We start from the raw sequence: 22,261 nt of genomic DNA on the forward strand, positions 1-22,261 counted from the left end.
CTCAAAGCCCAGCCGCTGCCCGGCGCTGCGGGGGTGCTGTGCCCACCGGGGGCCCTGCCCAGGGGCTCGCGGAGCAGCTCCCAGCCCCGGGACCCCCTCCCCGCCGCAGCCCCCAAGTCCTGGTGGCCCTGCGTCCCCGCGGGGGCTCTGGGCGGGTTTGTGGGGGGCCCCGGTGAACGGCAGCTCCCACTCCTCGCTGCCTGTCCCGACCTGCTTGGAATACCGGGAATAGCAGCGGGGCTGGCGGCAAGGCTGGGCGTGACACACACACACGCACACACACACACACGCTCGCAGGCCCCTCGCCTGCCTTCACACCTGCCTGCATGCCTCTGTCCTGCAGAAGGGGTTTTGCACCCCATGGGCATGCGGCAGCAGGTTCCCCCCCTCCCGGTTTCCTCTCGGGGGCGGCTGCAGGTTCAAGAGGCTCCTCTCCCCGTGCCGGTCCCACACAGGGCCCAGGCAGTGACAAGCGAGGGGCATGGGGGAGCACCCCCACATCCCAGGGATGCGCCTGAGGTGCTTGGCTCGTCCTGGGCTATAGGGTCCGGGCAGCACGGACCCCACCCCAAGGACTGAACCTCATCAGGGTCACTGCGGGACTGTGTGGTGCTGGGGACGCTGGCCGGGATGCTGCCTGATGGGGTGCTGCTGCCCTGGGCACCAGGCTGCCCCAGAGTCTGGCAGGGGGCTGGGACAGGCTGGCAGCACCCCGGTGGGGCTGAGCTCCACGCTCTGCCAGTGCACAGGGAGCAGAGGGTGTTTCTCAGAGAAGCTCCTTCCTCCCAAGGTTGAATATGAGTCAGGTTTTGGAGCGACTTTAATTACTACTGGATCGATAGGCTCGGCACGGCCAAGCAAAATCCAATCGCAGCCCCGGGGGCCTGCCTGCTCAGCCCTCCGCTGCCTGCTCACCTCCACGGAGGCACGCGCTCCCCGGCTGCGGGTGCTCCCCAGCACCTGCTGGCCCAGCACCCAGCCCCGGGAGGTGGGACCCCATCCTGCACACGGACCCAGCACGCCGCTTGCTCAGCCCTAGCAGGGCACACGCATCCCCCGGGGCAGGGTGGCAGATGGAAATGCTCCAGCCTTGCAGGGCACAGCCAGAGCTGTCTGGGGGACCCCACGCACGCCTGAGTGCATTCCCTCACCTGATGCACAGAGCAGGTCTGTGGCACCCAAACCCACCCCGCACCCTGGGCACAAGTCCGGCAGCCCCCAGGAGGGCAGAGCTGCCCCGGCAGCATGTGTGGGCAGCCCCTCTCGTGACTGGGGATGGGTGGGGAGCACTCGCCACCCATCCTGTGCCCCCCCAGCCTGTTCTCCCCCTCCCCCGAGCCACCTCGGCTTGGCCAGGCGCTGCATAAATAGCTGTTTGTGTCTCTGCTCGGCCCCTGCGTGGGAAATAATATCGGCTGATGGAACATAATGCCCTGCTTCACATGTTCAATTTTATCATTTTCCGAGGCAGGCAATCTTCGTTTAAAGCTGAATGGGCTGGGGAATGTTAATGAAGCGCCGGCGCTGCTCTGCACCACGCTTTATCTCTTGGAGAATAATTTGGGTGAGCTCGGAAATAGAGTTCCCAGTCCCAATTCAAGCGGCGGCAGCACCGCGTGCCGATAAAAGTGTAATTCCTGGCCAGCGCGTGGCCCTGAATACATGACAACTTAACCCTTGGGGCCCCGCTGGGATGGTGCTGCCCGCAGCTGCCTGCCTGCCTCCATCGGGCCCGGCTGCCCTGCATTCCCAGCACCAGCCTTGGCGCTCAGCCCGGGCAGGATGGGGTCCATCGCTCCCGCTTGCCCGGGCCACGGAGCGAGGCGTGCAGCCCGGGGAGGAGAGATAAGAGGGCAAGACCAGAGCTGGAGGAAATCAGTCTCCCTGGACAGACAGGACCCCACAGGTGGATCTGCAGCAGCACCAGCTTGCAGGGTGCCCGGGGATGGGGGCTCTGCTGGGAGAGGGATGCCCCAGATCTGGGGATGCCCAGGCACTGGATTCAGGGAGGGAGGGAGAGGTGAGGAGCCTGGGCAGGGGGTAGGGGCTGGGCTGGGAGAGCAGGCTGAAGGGAGAGGGCAGGGGAGATGGGTCCAAGGGAGCAGCCCCACACGTGAGCATCCCATCCTGGAGAGACTGGCAGAGCAGGGTGGGCGCTCAGGGGCCGAGGGCACATGCCTGCCCCGACGGCTGAGTGAGGGGCTCTCCCAGGAAGCGCCCTGGGTCCTGGTGCTGGCTGAGGGGAGCGAGGTGAATTTGCAGAAGGTGTTTGCTGGTCCACGGAAGGAGAAATGCAGGTTAGCAGGAGCATGCAGCTTGGGCCCCAAGGACAAAGCCTTTGGTGATCTGCCTGGTCCTGGTCTGAGCCCAGCCATGGGGCTGGCACCAGCTCCCACCAGCCATGCTCTGGCAGAGGGTCCCTGCACGGGGTGACCTTGATGCTCTGCCCTCCCCATCCTGTGTGCAGCTCCCTTGGGCTCCAGATGCGGCGGATGGCTGTGCCCAGGGCAGTGCAGCACCCTCCGATCGATGGTCCCCATGTCCTGGGCCATCCCACCCCAAAGATGCTGGGAAGGGGGTGCCTTGGCCCAGCAAGGGGTCAGCAGAGTCCCTCAGGCACCAGCCTGGGCCCCCTCCGGCAGGGCAGCGAGTGGGTGCCAGGATGGACCCTTCCCCTGGGAATGAGCAGGGTGGGCAGGTTTCCAGCACCGTTAATCAGGGCTGCAAGAGCCGGGATTAATGTGCACTCCAAGGCTCTCCAGTCCCAGCTGTGATCCAGCCCTCTGCTCTCAGCCAGAGCCGCCTCCACGCGCTGAATTATCAGCCTGAGTAATTAAGTGGAGAGCTTTGTTTTAATGCAGACATCTGATGCCTTTGCACCGAGGAGCACAACAACTGTCGCGGGTGTTTATGCTCTGTGCAACACATCTGGCTCACAGGGAGGAAATCCATCTCCGCCGCTGTGCGAGATTAAAGGGAACGCGGCCCGGGTGCGGAGAGAGGAGGGACAGCTCGGCAGCCAGCGTGGTGGGCAGGATTCGTCCCCAAGCATCACCTTGCCGGCTCCTCAAACCCCACCAGCAAGAGGCTGTGGTCCAGGGCTGCCCAGCAAAGCACGATCCCTTCCGCTCCTCAGCGCACAAGGCAGCACAACGCGTTGTGAGATGAGGGCTAATTACGGGCTTGGAGATAAATGGAAATAGGGCAAAATAAAACATGGGTTTATCAGAGGTAGATGGTGCCTGGCTCACCTGATACCTGCTGCTGATAAGGGAGCTGGCTTTCGGGGAAGGAGGGATGCAGATCTCAAACCAGCCACTGTGCCATGCATAAAATTGTTGCTTTGCACAGATTAGGGGATTAGCACCAGCGCGAGGAGCTGGAAAGAGGCTGGTGCAGGAAGGAGCCAGGCTGCAGGGAGAGAGGAGATAGTGGGAAGGGGAGAGGCTGCTGCTGGGACCACTGCATTTAATAGTTTCCTCTGTCACCCCAAAAGCGGGGGGTGTGAGGAGGATCTGCTGATGCCACAAAAACACAGGTCTTTTCTCTCTGCTCGGCCTCTGAACCACTGGTGCTTTGCTCATCACACCCACTTGGGATGGCTGAACGGTCTCACAGATATTTAGTGCCTTTCTTATGGAGCAGCTTGGCTGGCCAGGTGCTGGGGCAAGCTGTGCCTTCGCGAGACCCTTCTCCACCAGCTTCCCCCGGGGTCTCGCAGCTCCAGGGGACCCCATCACTTTGTGGGTGCTGGCAGCAGCGCGACTCCCTCGCTCATTGCCCCGTGGCAGGGCTGTTTAAATGAGAGAGCTGCCAGCGCCTCCGACACCTCCAGCCCCGGTTCCTTGGCACTGACGGGACAGGGGAAGGGGCTGTCGGGGCCGAAGGGGACAGCAAGAGGGACTCCTGGGTGAGGGAAAGGAGGCTGCAGCCAGGAGTGTAACTGCCGCCTGTGGTGCTCCCAGCGTGAGCATCAAAGGAACCCCGTCGGGAGAAACTGTTTTCAAGGAGAAACGCTCCATGTGGTTTCCAGCAAAACCCACACTCTGGGCTGCTCCCCTGCTGGGAAAAATGTGTTGAAATTTGGCCTGGGACCTCTGACCCCACGCTGAACTGGCCAAGGAGCAAATGCCGTTGTGGTTGAGCGAAGCCGCCCTGCCAAGGCTCGTCCGGCTCCCCGTGGCATCGGGCAGCCGGGGCTGGCGCAACTCTGCTCCCTGGCAGGGCTGCCCTCGAGGGCCGGGCGCTGGGAGATGCTGCTCCTGGGCACAGGAACACTCGAGGGCCTTTGGCAAAATCCAGCAACAGAAACGGAGCTGGTGGAGTTTGGACAAGCAGCACAAAACCAGCCGGCTCTCAGGCGGCCCGGGGTAATTTGAGACTGGGAAATTCGAGCTGAAGCAGCAGGGGCTGCGCAGCCACCTCCAGGCAAGCAGGCTGATTTATTGCCTGTACAAAGCCGAAATTGCCGCCCATGCTGGGCAGAGAGGCAGGACCAGATCCCCCGCCTGGAGATGCTTATGGCGGAAGATCAGAAACGCTGTGCAAAGGAGACGCACGGGAATGGCTTGAGACATCCCAGCCAGTTGTGCCTGGCTGGGCATGACCGCTGCCCATGCATGATGCCATTTCCCAGCCAGAGCTCTGCAGGCAGAGCCCACGGCGGGAGCAGAAGAGCCCTGAAGCTGCAGGACAGCCCTGGGCACGCGGAGGTGGTGGCCCCGAATGGGTGCAGGGCTGGCTACGAGCACTGTCCTGTGGGGACTGGGCATGGGGCTGCATCCCACAGCCGGTCCAGATGTGACCCTGGTGCTCCTGGCACAGCCGCCCCGGGAGCCAGGGCATGGAGCGGGAGCTGTGGCACGTTCACCCGGAGTGGGAGAAGAGGGGCTGCCCCCACGGTGCTGCCCATGCTGGTGTCACTGGATGCCACCACATGCCCCGGGGCTGCCCCATCCCCCTCGCTTCCCGAGGGCTGCACCCAGCCCCGGCGGGGGATGGCTGTCCCCGCCAACTGGAATTAATTCCCTGAGATGCTATATCAAATGCTTTAATAAAAGCCTGATATATCACACCTCTTGTCTCCTCTCCATCGATTCATTTAGCAATTTTACCCAAAAAAGGCAATCAAGTCGGACTGGGTAGATTTATTCTGTGTGAGCTCTGAGCACATCTTTATTGCTCCCCGTTCCCCTGCCCTTGAGGTCCTCAAAAGCATTTTTCTCTTAATATTTGTTCTATTATTTTACTAGGGATGAAGCTCTGTTGATGGGCAGTAATTGCCTGGACTGCCCTGCCTTCCTGTGATGAAGATTGGTACCTTACCGGCGGCTGCTTCCTGCTACCCTGCTCTCCTGTCCTTCCTTGGCAACATTATTGACTAGGAAAGTTCATTAACAAGCCCCTTAATGACTGCAGCCGTGCCAGCCCAGCCCATGACGCTAACCTCTCCCATGGTTTCCCTTGGTGCCTGCTTGCAGGAGGAGATGTCGCAGGATGTTTTCTGCATTTCTGGAGCCGCGTGGGTGCCTGAGCCGCTTCTAAAACTCTGCTGAGTCCTCTCGCCGGCAGATGCTGTCCCTGCATGGGCTCTCATCCCTCCCATTTTTGGGGACCGATGCGTCCAGGCAGGCTGTGTTGGCCAGGCAGTGCAAGGGGAGGTCTAGGTCACCAGTGGTGGAGAGCTTTTGGGGGGTCCTGGGAGCACCCCTGAGGCTGCCTGCCCCCCCGGCAGGGCTCCCCTGCGCCGGTGTTTGCTCTGCTGCCTGCCGTCCCCGTGCCAGCAGCCTTGTGAGCCAGGCTGGCGCGGAGCCAAGCGCGATGCCGGGATTAGGCACTGCCTCCTACAAATGAGCTGTTAATTATCATAATCTGGTAATTGAGAAAAATCTAATTATGCAAAGCTAATGGATTTAGAGCTGTGCTGGGGAGCACAGGCCAGGGGAGCGCAGCTGGGCAGGGCCAGCATCGCCGGCCAGCGGCTGCCGACGCGGCGGGGCCTTGCAGTGCCTTTCGCTCCACTCCAGGGCCCTGCTGGGCGCCCGGCCAGGTCCAAGCATCTGCAGGAGAGAGCCCAGCCCTCTCGCTCCCCTCCAGCCCCACTGGGCCTGGGCACCACCTCCTCCCTGTGCCCGGGCATCCTCGCCTGTGATTTCCCCATCTTCCCTCCCGGAGGGTTCCTGCGCCCGGTGTGGGGAGCAGGGTGGGGGAATGCAGCCCCCCCTCCCAGCTAGGGCGTCCTCCCCGATCCCGACCTGTCCTCCCCGGCCCCACGGACGTGGCTCTGCTCTGTGTCTCCGCTCTGCTCCCACGGCCGGCGAAACGGCACTGCAGGATCTGCCCAGGTGGGTGCATGCGTGGCGAGCCCGGTAGGGAAAGGCAGTATCTTTTACTAGACCAACTCAGATGGTTCAGAAAAGGAGATAAGCTTTTGGGCATACGGGTGCTTCTCAGAGCTCACAAGCAACTGTTTTCCTCAGCTATATTGCTGGCCTCATAAAAGATTTTGCCTCTTCCTGCGCACCTCGAGGGCGAGGGATGCTGAGCTGTGCCAGCCCCAGCACCGTGCCAGCGCTCCCGGTGTCGAGTTAGCGCCATGCCAGACAGCCTGGCAGCAGCCCCGTGGTGGCATGCAGGTGCTACCAGCTCCTGGCGCTCCCCTGGAGTCTGTGTTGCTGCCCCCCGAGTGCCCTGCCACCCCCCACCCTCGCCCTGTGCTTGTGGGAGCCTGACCCCCGCAGCTTTTGGGGAGCCCAGACGAGGTGCTTGAGCCCAAGGGTGGAGGAGCTGTGACAGGAGTGACACTCGGCACCTTGGCTCCTTGGCCAGCTTGGAGCTGTGCTCCTGCAAGGCTGGTGCAGAGCTTGGGGTCCCCCCACATCCCCATGGCCAAAGAGCCGTTGCCCCTCGAGGCAGGCCTGCCCACGCACCTCTCCCCAGACTGGGGCCGTGCAGCCCTGCCTGGGCGGCTCCTACATGCCCTGGCAGGGGGATGTGAGGAGTTTGCCCGCCTGTCCCTCCCCAGGGAGCCCACGCTAAGTGCACAGCGATGGTGGAAGTGAGCAGGACTCCAGCTAATTGCCTGCACCCCCGGGGGACAGGCGGCGAGAGTGCCCCGAGCTTTCCAGGACGTTTTAGCCTCTGGCTCCGGTTCCTGCAGGATGTGGTGATCGCTAAGTACATCCGTGGTCTCGGCACTCAGCGAGCTCCCCGCTCGGGGCAGGGTGCGGGCAACACCACAGTGTGCCGGTCCCACCCCGGCACTGGCGCATGCCGCCTGCCGCACAGCCCAGCCCGCCCGCCCGTCGCTGTGCCGCTCATCCACTCCTCAAACCTCCTCCAGCGCCTTGGGCTCGGTGGGGAGAGGCAGAGCCGGGCGGCAGCATGTGGCTGGAGGAAGCCCGGAGGCCCCCTCCACACCCTTGGGGTCCCCCCCAGCCCTCAGCGGCCCTTCCCACGGGGGGCTGTCCCGCTGGGCACCCAGCATGCGATGCCCCAGCCCCACAGCAGCGCCCGTGCAGCCTGGAGGAGTTTGCCGGCCACTCCACCCTCCACGGCATCCAGCATATCTTCCGGCACCGACGCTACACTGCCCGCAACCTGCTGTGGCTGCTGGCCTTCCTGGGCTCGCTGGCCCTCCTCGTCCACGCTTACGCCAAGTGCGTGGGCTTGTACTTCCAGTACCCCCACAGCACCCAGCTGGAGGAGGAAACAGCATGCAACAAGACCTTCCCCGCCATCACGCTCTGCAACCTCAACCCTGCCCGCTTCTCACAGCTCTCCAGCCACGACCTGTACTGGGCAGGGGAGATGCTGGGTCTCCTGGATGGGGCTGGACAGCCCCTGGTGCTGGAGAGCACGGAGAGAAGCAGGCTGGAGGCTCTGCTGGGGAAGCTGGCCACGAGCGAGGAGGAGAAGAGTCGCCCCTTCGACCTGGAGGAGTTTTATGGGCGCGTGGGTCACCAGCTGGTCCTGGGCGAGATGCTTGTCCGCTGCACATTCGGCGATGAGGAGTGCAACAGCAGCGACTTCCAGACAGTGAGTGCCCAGTGGCAGGATGTCCTGGGGGGTAGGGGGGGCTGGGCACAGCCCCTGTGCTGGCACCCGCAGCCCGGGCACTGCTGGGGTGCTGAGAAGGGGATCCTAGCCCCCGGTCACCAGGGATCAGGGAAGGGGAAAGCTGCCAGGGGCCAGTTTTTGCAGGCTGTAAGGCTGCCTGGTTTGATGTGGGGTTTGTTGGGGCTGGGGCAGAGCCCTGTGCAGAGCAGGGGTGCGCTGGGCTGGGGATGCTCCAGCAGGGCTTGTGCTGTGAAGCTGGGCTGAGAGGTGCAGGGAAAGGACAGGTTGGGGACCCCAGCCCTGGGACCTGCCCAGGCTGGCTCAGCCCCAGCAGAGGGAGGCTGCGACACGCAGCCTTGCTCCATCCTGGCTGGGAAGCCTGGCTCCGTACCCCTCCTGCGGGCTCTGCGGGAGAGCCGGGCTCCCGAGGGCTTGTGGAGGGAGGGAAGGCAAATCCCTGCCTGGAGGGCTTTGGAAGGGCACATCCCGTCCTAGCAGAGCAGGGACCAGGGGATGGGCTGCATCCAAGCAGTAGCGTAAGTGAGCAGAGGGAGGTACAATCCTGCCCTCCTAGCCAGCGTGGGGAGATGCCTGTGGGTACTGGCACAGGGAGGTGGCTGAGCTCTCCAGCGTTATCGGAGCTGGAAGAATTACAAAAGCTCATGAAGTCGCAGTGATGAACGCCACACAAGCGCCCTTGCCTCAGGTGCTTGGCACAGGTTTGCATGATCCCAGCTCGGCCAAGGGTGAGGGGGAGTGGTGGGGGGCTTGCGGGGAGCCACAGCCCCAGCATAGGGGTCCAGGGAGCCACCCGTGCCCCCGCTGGTGTGGGGAGAGCCAGCGCTCAGGGGCAGGGGCAGGCAGGGCTGTGCCAGGCCAGCACCCCATGCCGGGAGCTGGTGCCCCAGCCCTGCCGTGCCGCTGGCTGGCGGGCAGCCTGGAGGGCTGCCTATCCCTGCCTGCAGCCTCCCCGGGGCACCAAGCGGGTGCCCACTGCCGCCGTGCCGGGCTCTCCTGGCCGGCAGCCGCTGCCGGCTTGGCAGATGCAGAGCTGTGAGTCGGGAGGGTCCCTAATTTAGCGTGACGGCTCCGTTCATTGCACTAATGAGAACAAAGCGAGGCTGCCACGCGGGGCCCTGTGACCAGGTGTCAGGCAGCTGGCGGGAGGCACGGCCGTGTGCCAGGAGAGCGCCGCTGGCAAGGGGGACCCGCAGCCGCCTGCGCAGGCCAGCTCATGCAGGACCATGGCCGCTGCCACAGCCGGGCTCGTGCCACCCTCCGTTGTCTCCCCGGGGGCCGCACTGTCTCCCCACCAGCCACAGAGACCTTGGTGCCCGGCCAGGCACTGCAGGGCTTGGGTGCATGTCACCCTGGTGCACCGGAGCCAGGTGGGCATTGCGTGGGGATGCAGGGCAGGGGCGATGGCCAAGAGGGAGCCACCTTCTCCCTGCTCTCCTCTCTGCTACAGAGTCAACAGCTGAGGATTACAGGGCTGTAAACAAGGGGATCAATGGTGCTGATGGGAACATTTCCTGGTAATAGCTCCGGCCTGTAAAACACAGATCAGGGGGAGGAAGGGGAGGCTCTGCTCTCACAGCTGTTAACCCTTCCCACCCACAGCCATGCACTGGCTTCTTGGTGGCGAGGGCTTGGGCTCGGGCTCGCTGGGGCTGGGCTGGGTGCCCCAGGCCAGGCGAGGGCTGGGTGCTGCTGTGCCCCAGGGACAGGATTGCCAGCAGGGCTATTGCAGCCCTGGGGACCTGGGTGACCAGCTGTGGGCCAGACTGCTGTGCCTCGGCTTGGGCAGGCACCCTGAGCCGCTGGGCATGCAGCAAGGTCAGCGTCTGCTCAGTGGTGGGATGCCAAGCCAGCGATGCCAGAGGAGGCATCTTCACTGTGGCTGGGGGGTGGCTGGGCTGCACTGCTCAGAGATGGCTGTGAAGAGGCAAGTGTCATCCTAGGGAGGAGCTGCCAGCACTGACGAGAAACGTTAATGCCATCGTAGAAGGATGCTCAGCCCTGGTTCGTGGTGCATAGGAAGACAGAGGCTGCTGAGGGCAGATGGAGATGTGGGAACAGCCGCTGCGGCATCCCCTGGCTCCTGAGCAGGGCAGAGCGTGCCACCAGCCCTTCCCAGCAGCCCGGGCTGCAGGGCTTTGAGCAGGTGAAGATACTTCTTTTTGCTGGTTGCAGGGGAGGGCACCCGGGCAGGCAGAGAGGGGTTTCCTTCACCTTTCTCGCACACCTCCCAGGGCACTTCTACCAGGGATCCTAGCCCTGCCTGTTCTCATCACCACCATCCCCCTGGGAGGAATGAGTCCCTGAGCAGGCTCCAGGCTCGGACACCATGTCTGCCCTGAGCTCACCCCCCTGCCCATGCCATGGCTGCCCACCTTGATGCCAGCCACCTTGCTGCTCCCCTCCATGTACAGGCAGCCCTGAGCATGCGACAGCTCCGGCACACATGGCTGGCTGTCCCATCACCCTGGCATCAATGCCTGCGTGTGCCCTGCATGCACCCCTGCCTTGACGGGACTCCCCATCACCGGTGCCACCCCAGGGCACTGCCCTGCACACACACAGCCACTCCGCCGCATGCCACATGCTGTCCCTACAGCCTGAGCAGCGGTGAGCGCCTGGCACTCGAGCAGGTGCCTGCATCCCTCAGTGGGCACGGCCTGGCCACGGTGCCCTCCACCCGCCCTGCTTGGGGCTGGCAGGTAAATGTCAGCCTATTTTTATCTGCTCCCCCACGGGGCGGCTGTTCCTTCCATTCGGATGAGCAGATGTACCTCCATTTCCCATCCTGCTGGGGAACAGCGTTAATCTCTCTGAAATTCACCTTCCTCGCTTCCCGGAGCCGCCCTCCCTGGGGCTGGGCAGCAGGGGATCATGGATTAATCCTCCCGAAATGAGCCGGGCTGCGGCAGGCTCTCAGCGTCACAGCTCGGCGGCTCCTGAGACCATCACCTTCGAGTAGGGAAGGCCAGCTCCCCCCTCCAGCTGGCAGGGGCTGCCTCCTGCCCGCAGCTCAGCCAGGCTGCACGGGGCTGGGCTGGCTGAGGAGGATGGAGAAGGCACTGGGGTGGAGCGGGGATGTGCCACGGGGTTTGCTTGGTGCTGGCTTGCTGTGGGGCTGGGGACACGGGGCTCAGAGGATGACCCAGGCAGCATTGAACAGCATCAGTGCAACGTGTACAGCACAGTTAATGGGGCTGCAGCCGCAACACCCCCCGTGGGCACCGTCTCGTGTAATTATACCTGTTTCCAGTGGTTTTCCCGGCCAGCGCAGTCCACGGCACCGCCGAGAGGCTGGCATGGCGGCCGTGGCCACGCGCTGAGTGATGGTGTGTGTAATAGCAGGGCTGGCGGGTAATAGCAGCCTTGGAGTCCATCAATAACCCTGTTCCCTGATGGATGCCACCCTCCCCTCTCCTGGTACAGCCGGCGATTAGTTAAAGCAGTGCCTGCCACTCTCCCCACCGCCCCGGCACCGGTAGCATCAGGGCTTTTGGCAGGACCAGGGGCTGCTGTGCAGGTCATCCAGGCACCCTCACCTTCACTCCCACCTTCGTGCCTCAGATGAGAGCAGATACCTTAATGTTCTATTAATAGTTTTACCCCCTTAAATTATGGATCTGAATTTACAGCCAGAGCTGCCAGCTTAACAACAGGCTTTCTCAGGAATCAATCTGGGATCTGGCACAGGAGACTGGGGGCAGAGGGGAAGGTGGGGGGAGAGCTCGCCAGGCTGGGGCATGGCACAGGGCTGGGCATGGGGGGCAGCACGGTGTGGGGCTCCCCGGGCACCCTGCTCACCTCCCGCCTCTGCTGAGCTGTCTCAGGCTGATGCTCTCAGTGCTTTTCCTCCGTGAACACCGAGTCCAGGCCCTTCCTTCCCAGCTGGCAGGTGCCAGCAGGCTCTGGGCAGCCGGCGGGGACGGCACCGCTATCTCTGCCGCCCAGCCGCTGCCTGGCTGCTCACACCAAGCTGCCTGCGGGATCATCTATGCTCGAGCTCACCTCCGTGAATTATTTAAAGCTTCCCTGGGTGCCATGGGAAGATGATAACGTCGGAACCGGGGATAGATGAGGAGCTGGGGATGCGGGGTGGCTGGTGGGGAGCTGCTCCTGCCCACACTTGGGGTCTGTGCCACCCCCTGGATGGGTTCCTCTGCAGCCGGGCTGGCTTTGGGGACAGGGCTGACCCCTCCAGAGGAGCCAGCATAGGGCTGCGACCCTGGAGCTGGAGGGGGAGATGTGCCCGGTACGGGAGAGGAGTGTGTTGCCCCTCCTGTGAGCCCCCAGGATTGTCCCCAAGGGTGCAGGCAGGCAGGTTGTGCCGGTGGGCAAGGAGCCGAGGCAGGCCGAGGCGGCAGGGCCAGGCAAGGTGCCCTGGCGCGGGGGTGGCACGGCGGCGGGGGGGCGGGAGGGGCGCGCAGGTGGGGGAGCCCTGGGCCCTCTCGACGCTGATTGCGGATCTGCCTGGCAGGGGATGCGGAACCTGCCGAAATAGCGGATTTAATTATCTCCGCGGAGCAGCGGGAAACCAGCAAGCGGGGAGGGGGTGCGGGTAAACAGGGCTGGGGCGTCTCGGAAGGGGGGTGGTGAGGGCTTGATCTAGCAGGGCTGTGCCCCCCACAGCCTCCAGCCCCATGGCAGCCACCCACCGCTCCCATACCAAGAGCCCTGCTCCCACCTCCCCTCCAGGAAAGGCACAGCCCCATGCTGCGGAGCAGCCCCCCCGGTCAGCGTCCCCATGTGGTGCTGGGGACCCCTCGGCCGCGCACCCCCCTGCAGCCCCCTCCCCAGCCCCAGCCCCTGCTCAGTATGCTGCACGCTCCCTCTGGGCACTGGGCAGGAACTCTTCATTTCACACATCGTTTCCTGCTGCTGCTGCAGAGCCACCCGCAGTCCCATCCCCGTCCCCTCTCGGCTGCCCCCTATTCCCATTCACTCGGCATCAGCCCCTTGGCTGGCCCTGGGACTGCTCGGTGCACGCTGCTGTCCATGTGCCCTTAGCACTGCCTGCGGCCATCACACCTTGTCCCCTGGGCACCGTCCCTTTGTCGCCACCTGCCATCCCTGTATGCTCAGCACTAATCCCTGGCGCCATGCCCCTTCCCCTCTGCGCTGTTACCTTATCACTGCCTGCCACCCTGTCCCCTTGGCCACACCAGCCACCCCCCTGCCCACAGCTCTGCTCCTCCCGCCTCCCCCTGCCCGCCCCTCTCCTTGCCAAGGGACGCTCCCCACTGCCAACCCAGCCAAACCACCCCAGCTTGCTCTGCTCTGAGCCCCGGCTGGGGAAAACACTACTCTTCTCCTGAGAGATGGGCCCTAGCATCCCATTTCCTCTGGCCTCCGCTCATTCCTCATCAGCGGGGCTTCTGGTGTCCCGCATCCCACCTGCCAGGTCCCATCCTTGGCGTTTTACAGTACCCACCAACACGGGCGCTGGCCTGACCCAGCTCTGGTCCCCCTGGCACAGCCCAAGCTGCTCCTGCTCCTGCCAGCCTTGCCCTGGTGCCCAGGTCCTTCCAACAGAGCCCCCCGCCAACACCCCAGGGGCTCCAGCTCCCTTGCATGCGCTGGGAGCAACTGGGACTCCCTCTAGACCGGAGCCTGCTGCTGGGCTTTCTCGGTGCTGGCTGCAGGGACCCCTGCCAAGTGCAGCTGCTGGGACCCCCAGGCAGGGGCAGGGTGGGCAGGCAGCGACACGGGGACTCTGCAGGCAGCATCCGATACGAGATGTTGGCCAAAGACAGGGCTGTGAGGGAACCTGGGGAGGGGGGTCCCCACCAGCCAGCCTGGACCTGGGGTGCTCCTTATTGCCCTGGCTGCTGCAGCACAGAGGGGTGCCTGGCCCCAGGGGTCCTCAGGTCTGGAAGAGTTAACAGACAAGGCCGGCTTGCCTGCCTCACCAGGCAGGAGGGGCTGGGAGGTGAGGAAGCAGCGGGAGCAACCAGGAGCGATCAATACCGTGTGCTGGAGCCGAGCACAAATCGCAGCTCGGAGCCATAAATCTCCCTCCCGTCACATGCGATGAGGATGAGAGGGGAGCTTATCTCACGGCTGCGGCGCTGCCAGCCGCTCCTCCTACACGCGCCCAGCCGCGCGCCGCCATGGGACCGCGCCAAGCCGGCCGGGAGCTGCAGCCCCCTGCCCTGCCAGGCACCCCACGGCCTCCGCAGGGCGGGTGGTGGGTCAGTGGTGGGGAGGCTGGTGGCTGCCGGGCACGGGTATAGCCGGGCTGCATCCGCAAGGAGCGTCTTCGTGGGAGCAGGCGCGTGGGTTCAGCCAAGGGCTGGAGGCCGGCGTGATGGGCTGGCTCTGGGCAAGACATCCTGGCCCAGCTGAAGCCGCCCTGGCTCTCTGGCTGCTCCTGCCAGCCGCCTGGGATGAATCACCCGGCGCGAGTGAGTCACCTGCCAGCCCCGGCCACCTTGGCGGCAGGGCTCGGCAGCAGCATCCGCCGCTCTTCCTCAGCCACCCCTCGGCACAGTAGCAGGGCTGTCGCTGCTCAGCTTTCTGCAAGGGAAGAGCAGCGTGGGGGATGTCCAAGGGCTTGGGGAGGGACAGACGGCACCAGGGACTCAGCAGGGTCCCCAAGAGTGACTCCAGTGCTCTGCATGTCCCTTCCCAAGCCAGATGCTGGCTGACCCCCATCTGAGCACCAAATGCTCCAGGCAGGCTCGGACCACAGACACGTGGCAAGCAGCCTGCCACTGGCGTCTGGCTGGGATCACTTTAATCCGTCCAACCTGAGGAAATCCAGCTCAGCCAGTTCTGGAAAGCACCAGCGCCTGGAGCGGCAGGCAGGCAGGCAGGCTGTGCTCGCAACCCCATCCTGTGGCCCTGGCCAGCCTCCAGCTGCCCCGGTTCGGCATGGCTGGGTGCTCACCGGAGTTGAGGTGTGGCCAGGGCTGCTCCGGCTGCATCCAGCTCACCGCCAGCTCTGTGCCGGCAGGCTGCTGCCCCGAGCATCCCCCGGCTGAGCCAGCCAGCGTTCCTGTGCCCAGAGGAGGGCACACACGCTGCCGCTTGCACCGCTGCATGCGAGCCCGGGGGCTCCTGCCAGGCAAAGCCCAGCCCTGTGCAGGCAGCGCTGGGCAGTGGTGCCCTGGCCAGGGGAGGACCAGGACCCATCACTGGGCGCTGCCCAGACCCAAGCAGGAGGCAGTCCTGGCTGCCAAGGGCTGGCAGCTGCTGCCATGGTGCCCGAGAGCCCGGGCTGGCATGGGTCACTAGCCCAGTGTGGCATCAGCCATGAGCTGAACCCCCAAAGCAGGCAGGGGTGGATGCCAGGACCCTGTGCCTCCCCGGGATATCCCAACCAAGCCTGCTCAGGAGCAAAGGGCTATGCAGTCAGCAGCTGAGCCGGGACTGATTTATTGATCCGGCATCCATAGGGGCGGGAGCTGGGAGGGGCTTGGGCTTTGATCAGCCTCACCAGATGAGGCAGACTTCAAAGACTGGTGCATGGACAGCAGTGGTCTCTCTCTAGGACAGCAGGGAAATCCGGCTGCTGTCCTGCTGGGCATGGCCTGGGCTGGGGGCCCAGCTGCCCACGGGGAGCTGGGGCTGGGCTTAGGCAGCCAGAACTGGCACCCACACCCTTTCTGGGGATGCTGGGGAGGGGAAAGGGCTGGCAGGGGCCAGGTCATCCCTGGATGGAGCTCATCCCCAGGGAGGCAGGGGGTGCCACGAGGATGGGCAGCCAGGCTCCCTCTTTGTGCTGCTGGCGCTGGGGCATCCTCCATCCCCGGGAGAATAAGCAGATTGGGCTGCAGCCGCATCCCAGGGGATGGCAGGCAGCGGCGTGGGGCAGCGTGGGCCCCACGGCTGTGCCCAGCTCTGCCCCGAAGGTAGAGGAGTGGGAGAGGTGAAGGGAGCGGGGCAGATGTTAGTGCAGCTGCTAAGCAGGGGTGACAGGTGGGATAAACACGCCCGGGCTCTCCAGGGGCCAGTAAATTAGAATCAATAGGAAGCAGGAATAATTTATTTGTTTGATATCGCCTGTTAATTAACTGGGCTGATGTGTGTGATGGGGAGCGGCAGGAACCCCTCCACCTGCTCAGCTGGTGCCTCTCCGTGGGGGCTGGGAATGGCGTGGGGGAGTCCCGTCCCTACCAGCGCAGCACATGTCCCCGCTCTCAGCAGTGGGGCAGGACAGGGACAGGAGGGGACGGCGTGCGAGAGCTCCCTGCAACGGCCTGACCGCCCGCAGCAGGGCACAAGGCAGGGAAGGGGCGTGCACGGGGACGTCGTGTGGCTGGGGGGCCAGCAGCGTGCACCATCCTGTGGCTCAGCATCTCCTCCCTGCCCTGGGAGGCTGCAGGGAGCAGGGGCTTGGGGCTGTGGGCACTGCCAGACCTCGGCTCCTGCACCTCCCTGGCTGCTGCGGCACAGGTGTGGGCCACATGTGCGTTCTGCCAGCCGAGCGTGCCTCCGACCGGGGCCACCTCTGTGGGCTGCCTCCACCTCCCACATCTGCTCTGTCCCCGGAGCAGCTGGTGGCTGCCCGGGCAGGGCGGCTGGCTGGGCGCTCGCACACGAGTCGCCCGTGCTCCCGGCACATGTCCTTGGCCCTGCCTCGCCTGTGTCGTGCCGGGCTCGCACACGTCCTTGGCAGCTCCAGCGGGAATGGCTGCGAGCACAGCTGGCTGGAGACGTGTGCCGAGGCAGCAGCACCCTCACCGGGGTGCGGGCGCAGAGCCGTACCTGGCCCCCTGCCAGCGGGGTGCTGTGCTGTCCCCGCTCCACAGCCCTGCCTCGGCCCCCCAGCCCCAGGCAGCACCATCACCTCCCTCTGTTTTTTTTTAAAGAATAACATTTCTGCTAAATACTTTAATCAGATTAGTAGCAGTGTGTCTGCAGTGCTGTTAAATCAATGCTCCCCAACACATCTCGGCGGCTAGAAATCAATTACTGTTTAAGCTGTGCCTTGGTCCCTGGCCTGCGATCAATATGGGAGATGTATTACTCTCCCGGAGTCTTTCCCACTAAAAACCTTTCATTTGTATAACAGGAGCTCAGGCAAAGTGCCGGTGCCCTCCCCTCCCGCCTGCTCCCCGGGGACCAGGCAGCCCCATCCCAGCCCCACGCTGGGTGGCTGCTGGGGATTAGCTGGCTCAGGGGCTGTGTGCCACGGGGTTAGGACAGTCCCTGCTCCATGGGGACATGTGCAAGACTGAGCCAGCACGAAGAGGTCCCACACTTGCTGGGGTGGCAGGTTAGACACCCATGGGCAGGGGTGCCTGGAGCCCCTGGGGCTGCCTGGCCCCTGCTCCAGCATGGCTGGATCCCCTGCCCGTCCCAATGCCTGCTGGCCCGGCTTCTGCCCATCACTGCATCCCCAGCCAGGGCACTGCCAGACCCAGGCACCCCACAAGGAGGGTGCCACCACTCTCCCTTGTATCCCTGCCCCAGATCTTTGCCCCTCTGAAGCCCCCTCTCCCCACAGGACTTTTTTCCCCCTCCTCCATCCTTGTCCCATAATTTGGAGAGTGAGCTCCATTATTCATGATAAGGATCTTTAATTAGCTGTGAATATTAATCACTTACTCTGTAATTAATCATGCTTTGCATGCTGGGGAGGGGGTAGCTCCCACCACCACCATGGCTAAGTATGGGTGGGGAGACCCGCTCCAGCAGCGGGGGCAGCCCTGGGGTCTCACCCCATAACGGGTGAGACGTGGGGCCAGCGGGAGGTTGCATGGGGTGCTGAGCTGAGACCCTGCAGGTGCCATCAGCCTGTCCTACTGCTCTGGGGTCAGCACCCCCACCCGCTCCATGTGACGATGGGGAAAAACTGGCCCTCCATAAACACACTGGCAGCTTCCCAGCCGGTGCCCAGCCCCCTGTCCCCAGGCCGGGGCTGAGGGGTGCTGTGAGGCACAGCGGGGTGCTGCTCTCACCCTGCTCCCTGCCCCAGTCCTCCTTCAAGAGCTGGGAGAAAACTGGGCTGTGCTGGGGCCATATCCCCCCGCCCAGCTCCCGGGGGTGCCTGGTGAGGGATGAAAAGTGGCTTTCAAGGCATCACGTCCTCTTCTGTCCCATGCAGTGGACTCCGGCAGGCTCCAGGCTGGCTCCTGCCCGGGGGCTGCCAGGCCAAAGCACCTGCCTGTGCAGGGCAGGTCTGCATTTGCCGAATCCCAGTCTCACCCCTACACAGCTGCGGGTGCCCTGCCTGAAGCAGGCAAGCAGCATCCTGCCCGCAGCTCCCTGCACTCTGCCCGCCTGCCTGCACATCGCCTCTCCGCTCCTGCTAGCAGGGAATTTGCATAGTCCCAGATCCTGCCTGCTCACCCCAAATGTGGCTCTCACCTTCCCCACACCAAGGGGAAACTGAGGCACCGAGGCTGGCAGCGCAGGGAGAGCCCCCGCGCTGGTGTCACATGCCTGTCCCCGTCCTGGCACAACGGGGACGTCCCAGGTGCCGGGTGGGAGTGCCAGGGCTGGGTGTCCCGGCTGCCCCGGCAGTGGGTGGTGAGCGGAGGCACCCGCTGCCCGCTGGAGTCCCCTGCCTGCCGGCGCCAAGCGCTCCCGTGAGGGCAGAGTTTGCTTAAACAGAGACAGATTTAACTATTTCCATTACAGCTAAATGATGAGGCCCATAAACTTTATGGCTCCGTGTGCGCGAGAGCGGCTCTAATGGCCTTCGCCATCTGGAGGAGACGGCTCCGTGGGGGACCCGCCGCCCGCCTGCCCGCCCGCCGCCAGGACCTGCGCGCCGAGCCAGCATCTTCCCGGCACCAGCACCGGTGCGGGGTGGCTAGCACCTGCGGGTGGCACGATGCCACCGGCTCTCTGTGTGGGGCCGGCTGTGTTTGACCCCGATGTGATCCTGCCGCGGAACAGATGAGCTGGACGTGGAGGTGGCCCTGCTAATACTAGCGCTTGTGGGGGTCTGCAGCCCTGCCTGCACCCACACTCCCATCGGAGGGCACCCCTGGGTGCCTCTTCCTCCCGTCCTCTGCTCCGCTGCTCTGCAGGGGCGGGCTGGGGGTAGGTGCTTGCTTTGGTCCTGCCTGTGCCTCCAAACGCCGTGGCCTCCAGCACGCTCCCCGCCACTTCTCCGCCAGTGCTGTGCTGCAGGATGCGTCCCTGGGGGGAGCAGGCAGGCTGCCCAGCGAGGCCACGCTCTGCACGCCCGGCGGCCCCTGAATAGCCCCTGCCTGATGCCTGCTGGCTGCTGATTGCGGTGGGGACACGGGGGGGCCGTGGGGTGCCGGCACCAATTAGCCCCTACAAAAGGCTGTTGGCGGTATCGCTGCCATCCATGCGGGGATGCTGCTGGGCTGGCGGTCCAGGCAGGGTGCTGTGGGCACAGCCCTCTCCTCTGGAGGGGTGGAGGGACGGACGGGTGCAGATGAGGACATACAAACCATCGTCTCCGTGCTGCTAACCCCTGATTTTTGTGGCTCCCATGGCAGCACCCCCATGGCACAGAGCATGCCCTCATGATCGTGGTCCAGGCTTGCTGTGGAGGAGCAGGAGCAATAGGCACGCAGCTGCATGGCCACCGCCAGCCAGGGCAGGAGCGCTCTGGGGCTGCCAGCTGCCTGCCCCGCGCTGCGAGTGAGGGCTGCTGGCACGGTGCTGCAGCAGAGGATTAGGTTTGGTGCAGGGGAGCTAGGCAAGATGCTTTGAAGTCTCATGAATATGAATCAGTGGCTTGGGGCGGGAGCGGAGGGTCTACTGCTAATCTTTCCCTTGCCATGGTGACAGGTGTGACAAACAGCGTGAGGGCCAGGAGGAGAGGGCAGGGAGCAGGCAGGGAACAAGGGATGGGGCTGCCCTGCTGATGCGAAGGACAGCCCTGGTGAAGGGGGGCAGCTGGCTGGGGTCTGCTGGGGTGCTGCACCCAGGGATCTGCAGAGCACCCTGGGGAGCCCACCCCAGCTCTCCGTCCCCTCACCCCGGCAGGGTGCTGTCCCCAGGGATGCTGGCACCCCCCCAGGCTGCGGGCCCCAGGGCAGAGGTGGCATCACAGCTGCTGGCAGTGCCCGGCTGGCAGGGTACTGAGGGAGCCCGAGCTTGCCACCAGCGGCCAGGCAGGGAGTGCAGCACAGGCAGGGTGCAGCCCCTCGGGGCCAGCTGTGCCGGCAGCGTGCAGCCGCCTTGGCTCAGCCCTGCTGGGTGCTTGGGCAGGGGTGCAGGCACAGCTGGGGCTGGGGGGACCCAGCTGGGGAAGGGACCCACCCCTGTCGCCAGCTCATCCCACCACCAGCCCAGCCCCTGTATGAGCTGTTAGAGCCCTCGCGGGGCCCGACTGGCTCCCATTGATCCAGGCCCCGGTGCCATCTGCTCAGCGCTGTGGCCCTGCCTGCCATACCCCGGGCTCCATGGAGATGTCATGTTTGGGTCCGCTCCTCCTGTGACAGCCTGAAGCCCTCGGTGCTCTCCTAGGAGACAGTAACTAGAGCGGACGCTTGCTCCTAGCAGGACGTGACTGGGGCTTGCAGAAGAGTCTCAGAGATCAATTTGGAGGTTGTTTTGATGCTCTCCTGGTTGCAGGGTGGTGGTGCCAGATGCTTGCTCAGCCCAGGGAACCGTGCATGGACAAGCACTTGCTGGCGGTGCACGGTGGGGCTCAGCGAGACCGCCTGGGCTCATATGAGCCACAGGGCAAGCTGTCAGCTTCACAGCCCTGCGAAGGCTGCAGGTGCTGGCAGTGAAGCTGCTGTTTGCTCCGAGGGGTGCCTGGAGCTGCCCTCTCTCTCAGCACCCGTGGCCCGGGATGCTGTGCCTCCGGGGTGGGGCAGAGCAGTGAGCAGGAGATGCCGTCCTGGTCCCGAGTGCTTGCTGGAGGACAGAGAGGGGAGAGCGAGGGCTGGAGCGACATCGCGGCAGGAAGGCAGACAAATGCAGAGCAGATGTTTAATTATCAGCACAGTGTTCTCCGATCCCTGGAAATCTCTGCATCCAAATGTAGATATTTTACGAGAGCATGCACTTCTGCTGAGAGCTGGAGCTATGACAGGGCACGCACAAACTGGCCGCCCCACCTTCCCACGGGCCGGTGCGGTTTGACTCTGCTGGGGATGGGGCACCCATGAGGCCGGAGCTGGGCTGGAGAGAGCCACCAGGAACTGCGTGTGGCTCTCAGGGACAAAGCTCTGCTGCGATCTCGCAGCCCCAGAGGCACAGCCCTCTGTCCATCCTGCTGCATCCTTCTCTGCAAGGGCTCGCTGGGATGCAATGGCTGGCCCTGGTACCCAGCCAGGAGCCTGGCCAAGCACAGGGGCAAGCAGGGGCTGGAACTGCCTTCTTCTTATGTCCATCACCTCCCACAGCCAGTCCCTACTGGCCCAGGCAACTTGTAGACATTTCTTAAAGTCCTTTGAGACCTTTGAGGTCTCTGTTTTATACTGTAAGAATTGCTGGGTGTAGGCGTGTGTGTCATCCCTGCGGACAGGCTGTCTCTCCCATATCTCACATCCCTCCCGTGGCCTTCGGCTGTTCTCCGGCATGCCTGGGGCAGGTGGAGGGCTCTGCCATCGGCAGAGTGGGAGCTGGGGGAGGCACAGGCGGGGCAGGCAGCGGAGCCACCCAGGGCTGTGGGCTGGCCCAAGCTTTGCGCACTGCTTGCCTCTTGGCTGCTGGAGGAGTTGGAAAAGCTGCCTGCCCTGCCGCAGGCCATGTGCCGCTGTAGGTCCCTTGAGACAGGGATGCGCTGTAGGTCCCTCGAGACACCCCAGCTTGAGGCTGCAGCCAGACGTGGGGCTTGTCTCCAGCACAGAGCCCAGTGCCGTGTCTCTGTAGTAGCATCATCCAGGCAAGGGCTGGCTGACGGCAGCCCCGGTCTCCCTGCCTGGGCACATGGGCACGGCAAACCCAGCTGCGCTGAATAAAGGAGCCAGCAAGAAAAAACAAGTACAGGCTGGTCCTCACCCACAGGCAAGAGTGAGGGGAACCGGGGCAGAAAGCGTTGAAGGGTCCTCTCCGGCATCACCGCGAGAGACCTCTGCAGCCCAGGGGAGCCCCCCACGGCAGGAGTGGGTTCAGCACGGGGCCACTGAGCTTCCCCGAGTGCCCCCCGCCAGTCCCGCAGAGCTTCTGGGGAGATGCCCGCGCCGAGGGAGGGATTTCCAACCGCACATCAGGGATGCCGGCGGTCTCTCCCCATCGTGGCCGGCTCGTCCCTGGCAGCCCAGCCTGCCTTCCCTGCTCCGCAGTCTCTGCGTCCCCTGAGGCT

This window comes from Ciconia boyciana, chromosome 10 (genome assembly GCF_034638445.1).
Source record: "Ciconia boyciana chromosome 10, ASM3463844v1, whole genome shotgun sequence".
In the NCBI taxonomy this organism is placed as follows: Eukaryota; Metazoa; Chordata; class Aves; order Ciconiiformes; family Ciconiidae; genus Ciconia; species Ciconia boyciana.